The sequence below is a fragment of the Nomascus leucogenys genome, chromosome 3, assembly GCF_006542625.1.
Source record: "Nomascus leucogenys isolate Asia chromosome 3, Asia_NLE_v1, whole genome shotgun sequence".
In the NCBI taxonomy this organism is placed as follows: Eukaryota; Metazoa; Chordata; class Mammalia; order Primates; family Hylobatidae; genus Nomascus; species Nomascus leucogenys.
In genome coordinates, this window is record NC_044383.1 from 56,651,313 (window position 1) to 56,672,002 (window position 20,690).

General features: G+C 44.9%; 1 non-coding gene across 1 annotated transcript; it reads left to right on the forward strand.

The window, feature by feature from the left end:
• Positions 1-704: 704 nt before the first annotated feature.
• Positions 705-805, forward strand: LOC115834586. The gene has a single exon (XR_004029525.1). It is a non-coding gene; the product is annotated as a small nucleolar RNA U13 (small nucleolar RNA).
• The last annotated feature ends 19,885 nt before the right edge of the window (positions 806-20,690 follow it).

Below are 20,690 nucleotides of genomic sequence, written 5' to 3' on the forward strand. Positions count from 1 at the left end.
TGCAAGCTCCGCCTCCCGGGTTCACGCCATTCTCCTGCCTCAGCCTCTCCGAGTAGCTGGGACTACAGGCGCCCGCCACCACGCCCGGCTAATTTTTTGTATTTTTAGTAGAGACGGGGTTTCACTGTGGTCTCGATCTCCTGACCTCGTGATCCGCCCGCCTCGGCCTCCCAAAGTGCTGGGATTACAAGCGTGAGCCACCGCGCCCGGCCTTTTTTTTCTTTTTAAATAGAGACGGGGTGTCGCCTGTTGCTCAGGCAGGTCTTGAACTCTTGGCTTCTGGCTTCAAGTGCTCTTACAGCCTTGGCCTCCCAAAGTGCTGGCATTACAGTCAGCCACTGCACCGGAAATGTTTTCAACTGTGACCCATAAAGGTAAGTCACTGTTACAAGGTGACCCAATCCACACATAAAAAACTTGAAACAACAGATTGACAAAACATCATTTATCCTCGCTATGTAAGCTGCATTTTGATACATTTAAGCTTATTTTAGTTTTTTAAATGGTTGTAATCCACAAAATTAAAAAAAAAATTTAATAGAGACGGGAGTTCCCAGTATGTTGCCCAAGGCTGGTCTTGAACTCCTGGACTCAAGTGATCCTCCCACCTCCACCTCCCATAATGCTGGGGTTACAGGCCTGAGCCACTGCGCTCGGCTCACAAAATGTATTTAATGGCCCACAGCTTAAAGATCACTGACTTGATCCTTTTGTAAGTCATAAGTGTGATTGGGTTTTCATGCTCTTGTGTCAAATGTGCCTCCCTCAAACCTTGTTACGAAGTGGGCACACTACCCACCTGACGTGAAAAATGAAGAGAAAAAGATCACTGGCTTGAGAGACATTCATTGCTCTACACAGCCTTCTGGATGTTTGCTATGGTTTTTTTTTGTTTGTTTTCTTTTGTTTTGTTTTTGACCTCTGTCACCTAGGCTGGAGTGCAGTGGTGCGATCACTGCTCACTGCAGATTGGACCTGTTGGACTCAAGTGATACTCCCACCACAGCCTCCCGAATAGTTGGGACTACAAGTGTGCACCACCACGCCAGGCTAATTATTTTGTAAAGACAAGACCTCCCTATGTTGCCCAGGCTGGTATCCAACTCCTCCTGCCTTGGCCTCACACAGTTCAGGGATTACAGGCATGAGCCACAGTGCCTGGCCTGCCATAATTTTAGAGCTAAGGAAATAAATTGAACAGATTCCTGAAGCATTACCGTCACTGCAGCCTGGCTCTGTGGCTGGACATACTACTCCAGGGCTTCAAGCCAGCTGCAAGCGCACTCCTTTGATTAAGATCTTTGAATTATCTGAACAAATTTCAGTTTAGGCCAGCAGGGATAACTCATACCTGTAATCTCAACACTTTAGGAGGCCTAGGCGGAGGATCTCTTGAGCCCCAAGGTTCAACATCAGTCTGGGTAACATAGCCAGACCCTGCCGGGTGTGGTGGTACAGGCTGTAGTCCCAGCTACTCAGGAGGCTGAGGTGGGAGGATTACTGAGCCAGGGAGGTTGAGGCTACAGTGAGCCGAAATGCCGAAATGGTGTCACTGCACTCCAGTCTGGGCAACAGAGCAGAGACCCTATCTCAAAAAAAAAAAAAAAAAAAAAGTGAGGTGAGGCAGGCAGATCACTTGAGGTCTGGAGCTCGTGACCAGCCTGGCCAACATGGTGAAACCCCATCTCTAATAAAAATGCAAAAAATATTGGCTGGACGCGGTGGCTCATGCCTGTAATCCCAGCACTTTGGGAGGCAGAGGCGGGTGGATCACAAGGTCAAGAGATCGAGACCATCCTGGCCAACCTGGTGAAACCCCATTTCTACTAAAAATACAAAAATTAGCTGGGTGTGGTGGTGTGCGCCTGTAGTCCCAGCTACTTGGGAGGCTGAGGCAGGAGAACTGCTTGAACCCGGGAGGCGGAGGTTGCAGTGAGCCGAGATCACGCCACTGCACTCCAACCTGGTGACGGAGTGAGACTCAGCCTCAAAAAAATAATTAATTAATTAAATAATTAGGTAGGCATGGTGGTGGGTGCCTTGTAATCTCAGCTACTTGGGAGGCTGAGGCAGAAGAATTGCTTGTACCTGGGAGGCGGAAGTTGCAGTGAGCCGAGATCGCGCCACTGCACTCCAACCTAGGTGACAGAACGAGACTGTCAGAAAACAAACAAACAAACATAACAACCCACGGTGGACACCTATTTTAATGCTATTTCAATCACAGTGCCTCAGATTGAAAAAAAAGTACAAGACCTGGTCCATCCTGAGTTGAATGGGTTAACTCATATTCAATAAGTATATTAACTTTTTTTTTTTTTTTTTTTTTTTGTGAGCAGTTGCTCTGTCAAGGTGGAGTCAGTGCGCAATCTGCTCACTGCAGCTTGCTCCGGGTTCACCATTCCGTAGTTCGAGTAGCTGGACTAAGCCCGCCACACGCCAGCTAATTTTTTTTTTTTTTTTATAGAGATTTTCCATTTAGCAGATGGTATATTAACTCTTAATGCCATCATCTCTGGAGAAATATGAATAAAGCACTATTAGATTACCTAGAAAAAGGCCGGGCGTGGTGGCTCACACCTGTAATTCCAGCATGTTGGGAGGCCAAGGTGGGCAGATCATGAGGTCAAGAGATCGAGACCATCCTGGCCAACATGGTGAAACCCCGTCTCTACTAAAAATACAAAAATTAGCTGGGCATGGTGGCATGCACCTGTAGTCCTAGCTACTCGAGAGGCTGAGGCAGAAGAATTGCTTGAACCTGGCAGGCAGAGGTTGCAGTGAGCCGAGATTGTGCCACTGCACTTCAGCCTGGCAACAGAGTGAGACTCCATCTCAAAAAAAAAAAAAAAGGATTACCTAGGAAATAGGCCAGGTGCAGTGGCTCACGCCTGTAATCTCAGCATCTTGGGAGGTTGAGGTGGGTAGATCACCTGAGGTCAGGAGTTCAAGACCAGCCTGACCAACATGGTGAAACCCCATCTCTACTAAATACAAAAAATTAGCCAGGCATAGTGGCAAATGTCTGTAATCCCAGCTACTTGAGAAGCTGAGGCGGGAGAATTGCTTGAACCTGGGAGGCAGAAGTTGGCAGTGAGCCAAGATTGCACCATTGCACTCCAGCCTGGGCAACAAGAGTGAAATTCCATCTCAAAAAGCAAAACAAAACAAAAACAAAGATAAAAAACATTAAATAAATGTTAGGCATTTAATCTCCATTCTCTAATCTTTAATCTGAAATGGGTAGTATTAACAATCCTTAGAAAGGAATTTTGTTGGATTCAACATGCTGAGATTTTATTAAGGATTTTTGCATCTATGTTAGTCAGAAATATTCGTCTGTACTTTTCTTGTAATGTCTTTGACTGGTTTTAGTATTAGGGTAATGCTGGCCTCATAGAATCTCTTCCAGAAAGTAGAAGCAGAGGGATACTTCCTAACTCATTCTATGAGGCCAAAATTATTCTAACACTGAGAGTGAACCTTCACGTAAACTAGGAACTTTCAACAGCCAGGAAGGACATACCCATCAAAGACAATAACCATGACTGATAAACAATGGCTTCCAGTGCTTTGAAGAAACCTCAGGTGCTTGTCACTGACCTGTGTTCCTGAACTAAGAAATGGGAATATGTGGGCTAAGAAATAGTTTCTCCTGATAAACAATTAACACTTATAAAAACCTCTCCTTTTCATGGTGCCTTAGAGACAATCAGCTGCTTCAAGATGAAGCTGAATGTCTCCTTCCCAGCCTCTGGCTGCCAGAATCTCTTTGAAGTGGATGAGGATTGCAAATGTCATACTTTTTCTGAGAAGCTATAGTCACAGATGTTGATGCTGATGCTCTAGGTGAAGAATGGAAGGGTTATGTGGTCGGAATCAGTGGTGGGGACAACAGACGAGGCTTCCTCATGAAGCAGGGTATTTTGACCCAAGACTGTGTCTGCCTGCGACTGAATAAGGGGTATTCCTCTCCTCCAGGGAGAACTGAAGAAAGAATGCACAAATCTGTTCAAGGTTGTATTGTGGATGCCAATCTGAGTATTCTCAACTCAGGTATTGTTAGAGAGGGAGAGAGAGAAGGCTAATCCTGAACTGCCTGATAATATACTGCCTCATCCCCCGGGACCCAGAAGAGCTAGCAGAATCCAAAAACTTCAGTTTCTCTAAAAAGATGATGTCCACCAATATGTTATAAGAAAGCTCTTTATTATAACAAAGATAAGACACACAGGGTCAAAGCACCCAAGAGTCAGTGTCCTGTTACTCCTCATGTCCCGCAACACAAACACCTGGCTTATTGCTCTGAAAAAACAACCTACTAAAAAAAAATAAGGAAGAAGCCACAGAATGTGCTAAACTTTTGGACAAGAGAATAAAGGAAGCCAAAGAAAAACACCAGGAACAAATTGCCAAGAGACACAGACTGTCCTCTCTGAGAGCTTCTGAGTCCAGTCAAAAGAGTTTTGGCCAGGCGCAGTGGCTCACGCCTATAATCCCAGCACTTTGGGAGGCCAAGGCAGGCGGATCACCTGAGGTCAGGAGTTTGAGACCAGCCTGGCCAACATGGCGAAACCCCCCTCTCTACTAAAAATACAAAAAAGAAAGAAAAATTAGCTGGGCATGATGGTGCATGCCTATAGCTCCAGCTACGTGAGAGGCTGAGGCAGGAGAATCACCTGAACCCGGGAGGCGGAGGTTGCAGTGAGCCGAGATCGCACCATCACAGTCCAGGCGACAAGAACGAAACTCCATCTCAAAAAAAAAATTTTGGGGTAACAAATAAGATGAAACCTCATAAAAATAAAACAAAAAAAGCAAAATAACCAATAAAGTAGAATAACTATTTACCTAGTATTAGGTATTACAGGTAATCCAGAGATGATTTAAAGTATAAGGGAAGCTCTGCATAGGTTATATGCAAATACTATGCCATTTTACATGAAGAATTTGAGCAACCCTGGGATTAAGTATCTTTGGAGGTCCTGGCACCAATACCCCCAAAATCCCAAGAGATGACAATACTTGCTGTGAACCTAAAATTGTTCTAAAAGATAAAGTCTAAAAAGGGAATTTTGTGTCCGTCAAGCTTTTCATTTTTGTTTTGTTTTTAATTGGATCAGCTATTTCCTTGAGTTTGGGCAGTGGATTAGTAAATAATTTTCTTTTTTTCTTTGCCTGTGGGCCAGGCTGGAGTGTAGTGGCGGGATCTGGGCTCAGAACAACCTCCGCCTCCCGGATTCAAGTGATTCTCCTGCCTCAGCCTCCTGAGCTGCTGGGACCACAGGCGTACCACACACCTGGTTAATTTTTGTATTTTTAGTAGAGACCGGGTTTCACTATGCCAACCAGGCTGGTCTGTAACTCCTGGCCTCAAGTGATCTGCGCCCAGCGGATTTAACATTTTGATACTGTGTTCTCACGTGGTGAGGAAGGATATCTAAAACGGTAATTCCAGGCAACACGAATATTTTTAGTTCTGTATTTATTTTTTAATTTTTTATTATTATTATACTTTAAGTTTTAGGGTACATGTGCACAACGTGCAGGTTTGTTACATATGTGTACATGTGCCATGTGGGTGTGCTGCATCCATTAACTCGTCATTTAGCATTAGGTATATCTCCTAATGCTATCCCTCCCCCAGCCCCCCACCCCACAACATTCCCCAGTGTGTGATGTTCCCCTTCCTGTGTCCATGTGTTCTCATTGTTCAATTCCCACCTATGAGTTCTGTATTTTAAATTTTTTCACAACGTAGAGCAAAATGAGTTGCCTTTTTAGACCTGTGACAGCCTAAGCCTAAGCCTTTTGCGATAAAAAGCGTTGGAATCTCTTATCCTAAATCCCAACTTGGTTAGAAAAGCATTCACTAAGCAAGTAGAAATTGGATATGCCTGCGGGGCTTTCAAGTTCTTTCTACCACCTACTTTTCCCCACCAAAAAAAAAAAAAAGATAAAAAGGTGGAGTTCACGCCCAATTTTGACCTGAAGGCAGAAAATTTCCACCAGCTTGCATTTTTGCCTCGGGTGTGACCTGAGGGAGTTGACCGCCAGTTCCGGAGTAGGGCGGGGACTTCTGCTCCTGGGGTAGAAGCTGAATCAATCGCCCCAGGTCCTCGGTGCCATTTCCCTCCGGCAAGCCTCAACCTCAGGAGGGGAGCCCTGGCCTTTCTCCTCCGCCTACCAGGCGGTTTCTTCTGTCCGAAGCCTCCGGCTTCCTCAAAGCTCCCGGGTCTGCATTGGTGCTAAGTGGCCTGCCATCTCCACGTAGTTTCCCTGGGTAGCGACGCGCCAGAGGCACCATCCCAGGTTCCAGCTCGCGTCGCAGCTTTCCTTCGCATTTGCACCGCTGCGGGATCCCTGAGCGAGTACCCCCAATGTGGGTTTGGCGGAGCTAGGAGAAGGAAAGTTCCCTCTACCCTCTGAGAACTTACTCCTCCGACTCCGCCAGGCAAGGAGCCACACTCTCCCACAAGGAGGCAGCAAACACCGCACCCTTGGCTCTCGGAGCAGCAGGCGCTGATTTTGGAAAATCCGCTCCTTAAGCTTTCACTTACTACCTGGACTAGAGAAGGTGGCACTATCTTATATTGGGCACTTACAACCTGCCAGACTCATTTAATTCTTAGAAAACTCCTGTGAGATGGATGTGGGTATCCCCATTTCACGATCAAGAAACCGAAGTCAGAGGAGCCCAGTACTTGGGAACCCAAGTGGAGGTGATGCCAAAGCTGAGCATTTTCTGTGCTGCCACTTTGCCTCTCAGGAACCCATGGGTGCAGTTCCCAGAAGGAAGGGGATTCCAGCCTCCACCTGCCATCCCTTTTTCAAGAAAAAAGCTACGGTTACTGGCATTAGGATAGATAACTTTGGCTTTAAGATGATTTTAGAATTAACGTGTTCACTGCATACATTTGGAAAAATAAAAATATTACCCAGAGATAAATTTAATCCTTCTGAGTTTTCTTCTAGACAAACTTTTGACATTCTACTAGATATCAATTTTGCACTTTGACTTTTCCCCTTAAATTTTATAATAAACGTTTCCCGTGTTGTTAGACATATAATTTTTTGCTATACATCCTTCTCTGTTTATAATTTGTATTTTCATTTCACTTTGGGGGAGAGTGAGACATAAGGATTTTTTTTCTCACTAAAAGAAGTTCTAATTCCATTGTTGTCAGGCCCAGTGCGGTGGCTCACGCCTGTAATCCCAGCACTTTGGGAGGCCGAGGTGGACGGATCACCTGAGATCAGGAGTTTGGCACCAGCCTGGACAACATGGCGAAATCTGTCTCTACTAAAAATACAAAAATTAGCTTGGTGTGGTGCCGCATGCCTGTCGTCCCAGGTAATCGGATGGCTGAGGCACTGAGGCATGAGAATCGCTGGAACACAGGAGGCGGAAGTTGCAGGTGAGCCCAGATTGCGCTACTGCGCTCCAGCATGGGCAACAGAGCAAGACCCTGTCTCAAAATAAGTAAAATAAAATTCTAATGTCAGAACTATCATCGTTCCCTTATGGTGGCAGCCTTTGGAGCCATGATTGAGAAGGGTCTGTTTTTACCCTCAAATTATATAAACATTAATACAAAAAATTAGCCAGGCGTGGTGGCACGTGCCTGTAGTCCCAGCTACTCTGGAGGCTGAGGCAGGAGAATCATTTGAACCCAGGAGGTGGAGGTTGCAGTGAGCCAAGACCACGCCACTACACTCCAGCCTGGGAGACAGAGCGAGACTCTGTCTCCATCAATCAATCAATCAATCAATACAATAAATAATTATATAAACATGAATACTCACATTAATCCAGCACTGATTTTATTTATTATTTATTTTGAGACAGAGTCTCGCTCTGTTGCCCAGGTTGGAGTGCAGTGGCGCAGTCTCGGCTCACTGCAAGCTCCGCGTCCTGGGTTCACGCCATTCTCCTGCCTCAGCCTCCCAAGTAGCTGGGACTACAGGCACCCGCCACCACGCCTGGCTAATTTTTTGTATTTTTAGTAGAGATGGGGTTTTACTGTGTTAGCCAGGATGGTCTCGATCTCCTGACCTCGTGATCCACCCACCTCGGCCTCCCAAAGTGCTGGGATTACAGGCGTGAGCCACCGCGCCCAGCACTGATTTTATTTTTATATTATTTTATTTTGTTTTTGAGATGGAGTTTTGCTCTTGTCACTCAGGCTGGAGTGCAGTGGTGCTATCTTGGCTCACTGCAACCTCCGCCTCCCATGTTCAAGCAATTCTCCTGCCTCGGCCTGCCAGGTAGCTGGGATTAAAGGAAGCTGCCACCACACCCGGCTAACTTTTTTGTTGTATTTTTGGTAGACACTGGGTTTCACCATGCTGGCCATGCTGGTCCTGAACTCATGACCTCAGATGATCCACCCGCCTTGGCCTCCCAAAGTGCTGGGATTACAGGCTTGAGCCACCACGCCCGGCTGCAGTTCTTTTTCAAGTTAATTTTTGTGTATGTTGTGAGGTAAGGGTCTAAATTCATCTTCTGAGTCTTCTAGTCCATGAATAAAATAACTCTCCATTTATTTACATCTTTAATTCTTTCATCAAGGTTTTGTAGTTTTCAAGTTATACACTTACTAAACTTGTAAAAGTATTTAGATTTTGTGTATATTGATTTTGTATTCTGCAACCTTACTGAATTCATTCATTCAATTTGTTTGTTTATTTTTTGGTGGATTCCTTAGGATTTCCTACATAGAAAAGCATGTTGTTGGCCCGGTGTGGTGGCTCATGCCTGTAATCCCAGCACTTTGGGAGGCCAAGGCAGGCAGATCACCTGAGGTTGGGAGTTCGAGAACAGCCTGATCAACATGGAGAAACCCCGTCTCTACTAAAAATACAAAATTAGCTGGGCATGGTGGCACATGCCTGTAATCCCTGCTACTCGGGCGGCTGAGGCAGGAGAATCGCTTGAACCTAGGAGGCAGAGGTTGCAGTGAGCCAACATCACGCCATTGCACTCCAGCCTGGGCAACAAGAGCGAAACTCTGTCTCAGAAAAAAAAAAAAAAAAGCATGTTGTTGGTATTCTTTAGTATGCATGCCTTCTATTTCTTGCCTGATTGCACTGGCTAGAACCTCCAGTACAATGTTGAATAAAAGTGAAAGTAGGTATCTTTGCCCTCTTCCTGATCTTTCAGGGGAAGGAATTCAGTCTTTTTACCATTAAGTATCATATATAATGTTAGCGGTGGGCTTTTTGAAAATAGCTTTTGGCTGGGCACAGTGGCTCATGCCCATAATCCCAGCACTTTGGGAGGCCGAGATGGGTGGATCACGAGGTCAGTAGTTCAAGACCAGCCTGGCCAACATGGTGAAACCCGTCTCCACTAAAAATACAAAAAATTAGCCAGGCGTGGTGGCAGGCGCCTGTAATCCCAGCTACTCAGGAGGCTGAGGTAGGAGAATCGCTTGAACTCAGAACGTGGAGGTTGCAGTGAGCCAAGACCGCGCCACTGCACTCCAGCCTAGTCAATAGAGCGAGACTCTGAAGAAAAAAAAAAAAAGAGAGAGCTTTTATTTAGGCTGGGGAAGAGACTTTGTATTCCTAGTAGTAGGTGTTGATTTTGTAAAATGCATTTGCTGCATCTCTTGAAATGTTCATGTAGTTTTTGTCCTTTATTCTATTAATATGGCATATTAATTGACTTTTGACTTAATCCAGCCTTGCATTCCTGGGATAAATCCCCTTAATCATGGTGTATAATTTTTTTTTGAATAATGCTGAATTCCATTTGTCTTTTTTGTTGTTGTTGTTTGAGACGGAGTCTCACTCTGTCGCCCAGGCTGGAGTGCAGTGGCGCAATCTCGGCTCACTGCAAGCTGCCCTCCCAGGTTCACGCCATTTTCCTGCCTCAGCCTCCCAAGTAGCTGGGACTACAGGCACCCGCCACCGCGCCTGGCTAATTTTTTTGTATTTTTAGTAGAGACAGGGTTTCACTGTGTTAGCCAGGATGGTCTCAATCTCCTGACCTTGTGATCTGCCTACCTTGGCCTCTCAAAGTGCTGGGATTACAAGCGTGAGCCACGGCACCCAGCCTCCATTTGCCTTTTTTAAGACAGGTTTGAGGCTGGGTGTGGTGGCTACACCTGTAATCCCAGCACTTTGGGAGGCTGAGGCGAGTGGATCACCTGAGGTCAGGAGTTCGAGACCAGCCTAGCCAACATGATAAAACCCCGTCCCTACTAAAAATACAAAAATTAGCCAGGCGTGATGGCATGTGCCTGTAATCCCAGCTACTCAGGAGGCTGAGACAGGAGAATCGCTTGAATCCGGGAGGCACAGCTTGCAGTGAGCCGAGATTGTGCCACTGCACTTCAGCCTGGGTGACAGAGCAAGACTCCATCTCAAAAAAAAAAAAAGACAGGTTTGTTTGTCTCGTTGCCTAGGCTGGGAGGCTGAGGCAGGCTGATCACTTGAGCCCAGGAGTTCAAGTGATGGAGTGCAGTGGCACAATCATGGCTCAATACCTGGAACTCCTGGGCTCAAGTGGTCCTCCCACCTAGGCCTCCTAAATGGCTGAGATTACCAGCATGAGCCACCATGCCCAACCAAGTTTGCTCATTTTTTATTTAAGATTTTTGCATCTTTATTACTCAGGAATATTGGTCTGTAGTTGTTTCTTTTCTTGTGATGTCTGTGGTTATGGTGATGCTGACATAATTAGTTGGGAAGTGTTCTTTCATCTTCTATTTTTTGGAAGAGTTTGAAAGATTGACATTAGTTCTCCTTTAAATACTTGGTTGGATTCATCAGTAAAGCCATCTGGGCTTGAGCTTTTCTTTGTGGGAAATGTTGTCATTACTAATTCAATCTCTTATGACAGGTTTATTCAGATTTTCTATTCTGAGTAGTTTATGTTTTTCTAGGAACTTATTCATTCCATCTAGGTTATCTAATTTATGTCATATAGTTGTTCTGTAGTATTACCTTATAATCCTTTTTATATCTGTAAGGTCAATAAGGTGAGTAGTAATGTCCTCCATTCATTCTTTTATTTTTTATTTTTATTATATTTATTTATTTAGAGACAGGGTCTCACTCTGTTGCCTGGGCTGGAGTGCGCTGTCATAATTTTGGCTCACTGCAGCCTTGACCTCCTTGGCTCAAGTGATCCTCCTGCCTCAGCCTCCGAAGTAGCTGGGATTACAGGCATGTGCCACCATACCTGGCTAATTGTTGTAGTTTTTGTAGAGATGGGGTTTCCTTTTGTTGCTCAGGCTGGTCTTGAATTCCTGGGCTCAAGTGATCTGCCTGCCTCAGCCTCCCAAAGTTTGATTACAGGTGTGACCCACTGCACAGGCTCTCACATTCATTTCTGATCTTAGTAAGTTGAGTCTTTTTTCCTTGGTTATTCTATCTAAAGACTTGTCAGTTTTATCTTTTTAAAGAACCCAGTTTTGATTTTTCTCTATTTTCTACATAATTTTTACTCTAATCTTTATTACTTCCTTCTTGCACTGATTGCATTGATTTTATTTTATTTTGGGATGGAGTCTCGCTCTGTTACCCAGGCTAGAGTGCGGTGCCGCAATCTTGGCTCACTGCAACCTCCTCCTCCCGGGTTCAAGTGATTCTCCTGCCTCAGCCTTCTGAGCAGCTGAGACTACAGGCATGCGCCACCACACCCGGCTAATTTTGTATTTTTAGTAGAGATGGGGTTTCACCATATTGACCAGGCTGGTCTCAAACTCCTGACCTCAAGTGATCCACCCACCTTGGCCTCCCAAAGTGCTGGGATTACAGGTGTGAGCCACTGTGCCCGGCCCCTGCGTTGATTTTAGTTTGTTCTTCCTTGCTGGTCATTTTCCCTGTTGTTAACCCACACTAAATAAGACTATGTCTCCTGGCTCCTGGATGATTTTGCCAACTACTTGATCAAGAAACTAGAAGCAGTTTCTACAATTCCCTTAGTGTTACCGGCCCTAAGAAATCTTTTAGGTGAACTGCTTATATAGATGGTTTCTTCTACTTCAGATTTACAGCCAGGTGTGGTGGCTCACACATGTAATCCCAGCACTTCGGGAGGCCCAGGTGGGCAGATCCCTTGAGGCCAGGAGTTGAGACCAACCTGGCCAACAGGGGGAAACCCCATCTCTATAAAAAAGTATAAAAATTAGATGTGCATGGTGGCGCATGCCTGTAGTTCCAGTTACTTGGAAGGCTGAGCCTGGGAGGTAGAGGCTGTGGTGAGCTGAGATTGTGCCACTGCACCCAAGCCTGGGTGACAGAGTCAGACTCTGTCTCAAAAAAAAAAAAAAAGTTAAAAACCACTGAGCATATTGGCTCACCACACTTTGGGAGGCTGAGGCAGGAGGATTGCTTGAGGCCAGGAGTTCAAGCCTAGCCTGGGCAACATAGTGAGACCCCATCTCTATAAAAATAAAATTAAAAACTAGCAGGGCATGGTGGTACATGCCTGTAGTTCTAGCTACAACAAACAAACATAGTAGGCTGGGCATGGTGGCTCATGCCTATAATCCTCACACTTTGGAAGGCTGGGGCAGGAGGATCACTTGAGCCCAGGAGTTTGAGACCAGTCTGGACAACATGGTGAGACCTGCTCTCTACAAAAAATTTAAAAATTAGCCAGGTGTGGCCAGGCACGGTGGCTCATGCCTGTAATCCCAGCACTTTGGGAGGCTGAGGCAGGTGGATCACGAGGTCAGGAGTTTGAGACCAGCCTGGCCAACATAGTGAAACCCCATCTCTACTGAAAATATAAAAATTAGCTGGGCATGGTGGCACGTGCCTGTAATCCCAGCTACTCGGGAGGCTGAGGCAGGAGAATCACTTGAACCCGGGAGGTGGAGGTTGTGGTGAGCTGAGATCATGCCACTACACTCCAGCCTGGGCAACAGAGCGAGACTCCATCTCAAAAAAAAAAAAAATTAGCCAGGTGTGGTAGTACATGCCTGTGGTCACAGGTACTAGGGAGGTTGAGGCGGGGGGGATCACTTGAGCCTGGGAGGTTAAGGCTGCAGTGAGCCATGATCATACCACTGCACTACAGCCTGAGTGACAGAGCAAATCCCTGTCTCAAAAATAAAACAAACCAAAAAGAAAAACAAAAACAAAAACCCCAAAGTTACAATCCTTTGTTTTTTGTTTGTTTTGTTTTGTTTTTGAGACAGTCTCGCTGTATCACCCAGGCTGGAATACAGTGGCGCAATCTCGGTTCACTGCAACCTCTGCCTCCCAGGTTCAAGTGATTCTCCAGCCTCAGCCTCCCAAGTAGCTGGGTTTACAGGCATGGTGCCACCACTCCCGGCTAATTTTTGCCTTTTTAGTAGACATGGGTTTCGCCATGTCGGCCAGGCTGATCTCGAACTCCTGACTTCAAGTGATCCACCCACCTCAGCCTTCCAAAGTGCTAGGATTACAGGTGTGAGCCACCGCGCCCAGCCTGGTTTTTTTTTTTTTTTTTTTTTTTTGAGACGGAGTCTCGCTCTGTCGCCCAGGCTGGAGTGCAGTGGCGCAATCTCAGCTCACTGCAAGCTCCGCCTCCTGGGTTCACGCCATTCTCCTGCCTCAGCCTCTCCGAGTAGCTGGGGCTACAGGCGCCCGCCACCATGCTCGGCTAATTTTTTTTGTATTTTTAGTAGAGACGGGGTTTCACCGTGGTCTCGATCTCCTGACCTCGTGATCCGCCTGCCTCGGCCTCCCAAAGTGCTGGGATTACAAGCGTGAGCCACCGCGCCCGGCCACCAGCCTGGTTTTTTATATTAATTGTCCCCCCACACTGGCCCACCTCTTTCCCTGGACATTCAGGCTACTAAGAAGAGTGTACTGGCCATCCTGAATTCCTCAGCCCATGCTTACCTTTAGTCCTCTGCAAAGTAGTGTCTGTTCCTGCTTTACTGGAACACTGCAGTTTTTGGCAAAGTGAGGACTAACTTTCTCAACCTTTCCTTCCCCACCTAAAACACCTTTTCTTCAACTAGCTTTCAATTTTGAGATTTGCCAACATGTGGTCTTGGCCTTCAGCTCCTCCTCCAGGCTACTCTAGGTATCCAGAGTGAAGCTCTCTGGTGCCTGAAGGCATACCTCAAAGACTCAGCCTGAAATCCAAGTAGCCTGAATTCCAAATCTTGTGAGTGAACTTGGACCTATCCACCTCCCTTGTCATTCACTGCTATTTTTATGTTCTGGAACTTACTCCATCTTCTTCTTTTTTTTTTTTTTTTTTTAACACTTTTTTGTTTTGTTTCATCTTTTTTATTTTTTCTTCTTTTTGAAATGGAGTTTCACTCTTGTTGTCCAGGCTGGAGTGCAATGGTGCAATTTTGGCCCACTGCAACCTCCACCTCCCGGGTTCAAGCAATTCTTCTGCCTCAGCCTCCGAAGGAGCTGGGATTACAGGTACCTGCCACCATGCCTGGCTAAATTTTATTATTATTATTATTTTTAGTAGAGATAGGGTTTAGTCTTGTTGGCCAGGCTGGTCTCGAACTCCTAACCGCAAGTGATCCACCCACCTAGACCTCCCAAAGTGCTGGGATTACAAGCATGAGCCACCGTGCCTGGCCTTGATTGTATTAATCAACATCCAAATGTGACTCAACTTACTTCATCTTCTCTAGCCTCTCTACCATATAGTTTCTAATGTGTAGATAAATCACAATCTGTTGAGACTAATCATATTTGGTGTCTAGATCTCTAAAGTCCTCTTTAAAAACAAGAAACAACTCAAAGTTTAATCTGCATACTAAAAAGTATGTAAATCATTAAGTGTGATGCTCAAGAAAATTTCAAAGTAATAGTGATGTAACAACCACCCAGATCAAACTTGCTTACTTTCTGAACTTTATATAAATGGAATCCTATAGTGTCTTTTAGCTCACTCATGTTGGGAGTAGTTTATTAATTTTCAATGGTATATAACATTTCATTGTATGGATCTGCCACAATTTATCCATTCTATTATAGATAGACATTTGGTCACTTCTGTTTATTTCCATGTTGAAAAACACTGCTATGAACACTCATTAGCATTGTTATTGGTGCATTTCACTAACTGCTCAGGAGGCTGAGATGAGAGAACCGCTTAAGCCCAAGAGACAGAGGTTGCAGTGAGTGGAGATTGCACCACCACACTCCAGACTGGGCAACAGGGCGAGACCCTGTCAAAAAAAAAAAAAAAAAGAATTTTGGAAAACTTGTATCACCACTGTCTTGACACCTTCCCAATTATTACATTTTTTCTGATGAGATTGGTGGTGGTACTAATCCATGTGATTTTTTATTATACTGTATAATGAAATGAGTCAGTATTTGGAAAATTAAATATTTCAATAAACCAGTATTTTCCTAATGACTAATGAGTGATGTTACAAAATCATGCACGAATAAAAAAGCCATTCAAAGTGTAAGAAGCTACCGTTTGCTGAGTGTTGGTATAGTAGAAAGAATAGTGTCCACAATTATCTAAACATCTGTGTGAGGCTGGATTTTCTTCAGTCAAAACAACATATTGCAACAGATTTAATTTGGAATAGGATATGAGGCTAGGCATGGTGGCTGATGCCTGTAATCCCAGCACTTTCGGAGTTGGAAGTGGGCAGACTGCTTGAGCTCAGAGCTCTGGAGTTTAAGACCAGGTTGGGCAACACAGCAAAACCCTGTCTCAATTTTTAAAAACCATTAAAAAACAAAGATATGAGAAACCAGCTGTTGTCTATTAGGCCAGACATTAAACAGATTTACAAACATGTAAAATAAGGCCACTTTTCTTTTTTCTTTTTTTTGTTTTTTTTTTGAGATAGAGTCTCGCTCTGTTGCCCAGAGTGGAGTGCAGTGGCACAATCTCGACTCACTGCAACCTCCACCTCCTGGGTTCAAGTGATTCTCCTGCTTCAGCCTCCTGAGTAACTGGGATTACAGGTGCACACTACCATGCCTGACTAATTTTGTATTTTTAGTACAGACTAGGTTTCACCATGTTGGCCAGGTTGGTCTCAAACTTCTGACCTCAAGCGATCCACCCACCTTGGCCTCCAAAGTGCTGGGATTATAGGCATGAGCCACCATGCCCGGCCAGGCCACTGAATTTGTTTTGAGAAACAAATTATTTTTCAGGCCAGGTGTAGTGGCTCACACCTGTAATCCTAGCACTTTGGGAGACTGAGGCAGGAGGATTGCTTGAGCCCAGGAGTTTGCGACCAGCCTGGACAACATGGTGAAACCCTTTCTCTACAAAAACATAAAAATTAGCCGGACGTGGTGGCGCACGCCTGTAATCCCAGCTACTCAGGAGGCTGAGGCAGGATAATTTCTTGAACCCAGGAGGTAGAGGTTGCAGTGAGCCGAGATCGTGCCACTGCACTCCAGCCTGGGTGACAGAGACCCTGTCTCAAAAAGTAATAATCATGATCATAATCATTTTTCATTAAAAGGTTTTCCATGTTAACATGAGTTATAGTCATTGAATTAGGTTTCTCAAAGTTTGAATTTCTAATATAGTAAATATCTGTCTATACCTTACAAAACAAAAGCTCTTTAGGGTACTCAATAATTTTTTTTTTTTCTGGAGACAGGATCTGGCTCTGTTGCCCAGGCTGGCTGGAATGCAGTGGTGAAATCTTGGCCCACAGCAAACTCCACCTCCTGGGCTCAAGCAATTCTCCTACCTCAGCCTCCCAAGTAGCTGGGACCACAGGCACATGTCACCACGCTTGGCTAATTTTTGGATTTTTTAGTAGAGATGGGGTTTCATCATGTTGGCCAGGCTGGTCTTGAACTCCTGACCTCAAGGGATCCACTTGCCTTGGCCACCCAAAGTGCTGGGATTACAGGCCTGAGCCACTGCGCCCTGCTGGTACTCAATATATATATATAGATTTTTTTTTTTGAGTTGGAGTTTCATTCTGTTACCTCGGCCGGAGTACAGTGGCGTGGTCAGGCGTGAGCCACCATGCCTGGCCTCAATGATTTTTAAGAGCAGGGGGACCCAAACATTTGAGAACTGCTGGCTCAGATGATCTTAAGAGTTTGTAGCTGGGCCCGGTAGCTCAGGCCTGTAATCCCAGCATTTTGGGAGGCTGAGGTGGGTGGATTGCTCGAGCTCCGGAGTTCAAGATCAGCCTGGCCAACATGGAGAAACCCCTCTTTACAACAAAATACAAAAACATTAGCTGGGCATGGTTGCACGCACCTGTCATCCCAGCTACTCTAGAGGCTGAGGTGGGAGGATCGCTTGAGCCCTGGAAGTGGAGGTTGTAGTGAGCCAAGATCACGCCATTGCACTCCAGTCTGGGTGTCAGAGTGAGATACTATCTCAAAAAAAAAAAAAGGAAGAAGAAGAATTTGTAACAATAATATATGCAGGCTGGAGCCTTTGGCATAAATTAAATAGGATTACTTGGTGAAAACTCAGGTTTTTAACTTGAAAGCTGCCTGGTACAGCTATAGGTTATAGGTGTGGTGGTGACTCACACCCATAATGCTAGCACTTCAGGAAGGCCAAGGTAGAAGGCTCGCTTGCGGCCAAGAGTTCAAGACCAACCTTGGCAACATAGCAAGAACTCGTTTCTACAAAACATAATTTTAAAAAATACTAGCTAGGTGTGGTTGCACTCACCTGTATGTAGTTCCAGCTCCTCAGGAGACTGAGGCAGGAGAATTGCTCGAGTCCAGACGGTCGAGGCTACAGTGAGCTGTGATTATGCCACTGCACTCCCGTCTAGGTGACAGAGTAAGACTGTCAATGAATGAATGAATCAAGTAAATATAAATAAATACATAAAAATATTGCTGGCTTTTTACAGTATTTTATTCAAAACCAAACCCAACAAACTCACTTGCATGAGTTAATTTTGAGGCCACAAATACCTATCACATCTTGGGTGATATCAGAGAAACATTTGAGTAGAGAGGAAGTTGCATAGCACAGTTCACTCATAAAGTAGAAATGGTATATTCACAAGAACTTGAGAAAGTTCGAGGTGTGGTGACTCTATTGCATGCATGAGCAGGTTGTTTATCTACTCCTGAGGCAGATAATAAAGCCCTCCCAGAAACTACTCACCCCTATTGCTTCGTGAGCAGAGCTCTATAGTTCTCTCTCAGCTGAAGCAAAACATGCTGCCTACATTTAAAAGGGGTCTTGAGGTTTTGGCTCCAGTTTCTGTCTCATCTTTACAGTTTTCACAGGATTATATTTTCAGCAAATAGAACAGCTCTAGAAACTTCCTTGGATGTGCCTTTAAAGTTTACACCAAGGCTGGCCTAAGATTGTAGTCAGTTTCTCTCTCCCATGGTAATAAGACCACATATGTCTGGCTAATTGTGTTAACTGGCAATGGCAGAATGAAAGAAAATGGAATTCTAATGGTAAAACACAATTATATAAGGATGTAGCCAAAGAACCATAGGGCATCTCACCAACAATAAATTTTTTTACAATTTTGGGGAAGAGAGAAATAAACTCTAAATAAAATCATGGGCTGGGTGCAGTGGCTCACGCCTGTAATCTCAGCACTTTGGGAGGCCAAGGCGGGTGGATCACCTGAGGTCAGGAGTTCGAGACCAGCCTGGCCAACATGGTAAAACCTCTTCTCTACTAAAAATACAAAAATTAGCCAGGCATGGTGGCAGGCACCAGTAATCCCAGCTACTTGGGAGGCTGAGGCAAGAGAATCGCTTGAACCTGGGAGGTGGAGGTTGCGGTGAGCCAAGATCGCACCACTGCACTCCAGCCTGGGTGACAGAGTGAGACTCAAAAAAACAAACAAAACCACAAAAATCAGCCAGGCTTGGTGTTGGGCGCCTGTAATCCCAGCTACTCTGGAGGCTGAGGCAGGAGAATTGCTTGAACTCGGGAGGTGGAGGTTGCAGTAAGCTGAGATTTTACCATTGCACTCCAGCCTGAGCAACAGACTCCGTCTCAAATAAATAAGTAAATAAATAAATAAATAAATAAATAAATAAATAAATAAAATCATGTTTCTTTGGGCTGTATGTATAAGGATCAACATCAGATCTTGATAGTGAAGTGAACCCAGGGTCCTTAATTGAGATAGATGTGGAATGTTGTATTCGAAAACCCCTTGTCCCCTTGTCCGAAACAGCTGCGACTGAGTTGTCAATTAAGGCTGTTTCTCTGTATCAAAGTGACTTAGAAAAACAAACAAAGAAAAACAAAAAATAAATAAAGTGACTTAGATCCTCCAGGCAAGAATGGATGTTTCACTGTTACTGATAAATAAATTTAAATAGTACATTTTCTGATAGTCTGTAATTTTAGAGAATAATGTTTCTCACTGAGTAAGAACATAATAGTCATTCAAAAAATGGGAGATCGGCTGGGTGCGGTGGCTCACACCTGTAATCACAACACTTTCGGAGGCTGAGGTGGGTGGATTACTTGAGGTCAGGAGTTCGAGACCAGCCTGGCCAACATGGTAAAACCCCGTCTTTATAAAAATTCACCTGGCCGTGGTGGTCGGTGCCTGTAATCCCAGCTACTCGGGAGGCTGAGGCAGGAGAATCACTTGAACCTGGGAGGCAGAGGTTGCAGTGAGCAGAGATTGTGCCACTGCACTCCAGCCTGGGCAACAGAGTGAGACTCCATCTCGGGGGAAAAAAAAAAAAATGGGAGATCATTATGACAATTTACAGCTGCAGCATGTCTTTGGGAGAAACTTAATTTTGCAGCTGGTTTTATCTGTGTCTGTCTCAACCTGCTATAAATGATGGCAGATTTCTCTTTTCTCTCATGGATATAGTTATATAATATAAAACTTAATTTTATATAAATATATACTATATATAACATATGCTTATATATTATATATAAGCATATATACCTTTTATATATAAGGAAAAAAGAGAGAGAGAGTCCAGGCTGGAGTGCAATGGTGCCATCATAGCTCATTGCAGCCTCTAACTCCTCAACTAAAGGGATCCTCCTGCCTTCAGCTCCCAGAGTAGTTGGGACTACAAGGCATGAGACACCACACCGGGTTAATTTTTAATTTTTTTGTAGAAACAGGGCCTCCTTATGCTGCCCAGGCTGGTCTACAACTCCTGGCCTCAGGCAGTCCTCCTGTCTCCCACAGTGCTGGGATTACAGGCCTGAGCCATCACTCTAGGCTCACTAATCTAATTTTTACTTTCTCTTCTCTTAGCTGGGAAAAGGTTAGTTCTCTTAGTAAAGAGGTGCCTTGGAGGGGATTCTAGAAATGGTTAGAAGGCTCAGCTTCACCTTAAATATGACCAAAGCTATCAAGTATGTCAGCAAGGAAAGTCTGTTTTTTAAAAGAAGAGTTGGCTGGGTGCAGTGGCTCATGCCTGTAATCCTAGCACTTTGGGAGGCTGAAGTGGGTGGATCACCTGAGGTCAGGAGTTTGAGACCAGCCTGGCCAACATGGTGAAACCCTGTCTCTACTAAAAGTACAAAAATTAGCCAGGCATGGATGGCCGGAGCCTGTAATCCCAGCTACTCAGCAGTCTGCGGCAGGAGAATAGCTTGAACCCGGGGAGGCAGAGGTTGCAGTGGGCCAAGATCGTGCCACTGCACTCCAGCCTGGGCGACAAGAGCGAGACTCCATCTCAAAAATAAATAAATAAATAAATAAATAAATAAATAAATAAATAAATAGTTAAGTATGAGATCAGTCTCCCTTCCCCCATCAGTAAATCAAAACAACGATTAGGAGACATATTTT